The sequence below is a fragment of the Corvus brachyrhynchos genome, unplaced genomic scaffold (genome assembly GCF_000691975.1).
Source record: "Corvus brachyrhynchos isolate BGI_N302 unplaced genomic scaffold, ASM69197v1 scaffold43, whole genome shotgun sequence".
Lineage (NCBI taxonomy): Eukaryota > Metazoa > Chordata > Aves > Passeriformes > Corvidae > Corvus > Corvus brachyrhynchos.
The window spans coordinates 5,605,068-5,605,311 of record NW_008237353.1 but is presented as its reverse complement, the minus strand read 5'-3'; positions in this window follow the sequence as shown (position 1 = coordinate 5,605,311).

The window sequence follows — 244 nt, the reverse complement described above, 5'->3', positions numbered from 1 at the left end:
CGCCCGCTGCGGCCTGCCCCCCGCCTCTGGGCACGCCGCCCCTCGCCCTCCTTCTCGCGGTGGCTCTGGGCCGGGCAGGCTCCTGGCGGGCTCTCGCCTGCCTGCCCACCCTGCGGGAGGCCGGGCACACGCGGGGTAAAGTTCCGCGAGGAAAGCAGGGCGGTAGGGCTTTCCGTAATGGCAGAGCCGGAGGATGAAGGCCCCGGGAGGCCGCGGGTCCCCGTGTCCCTGCTGTGCCGGCTCG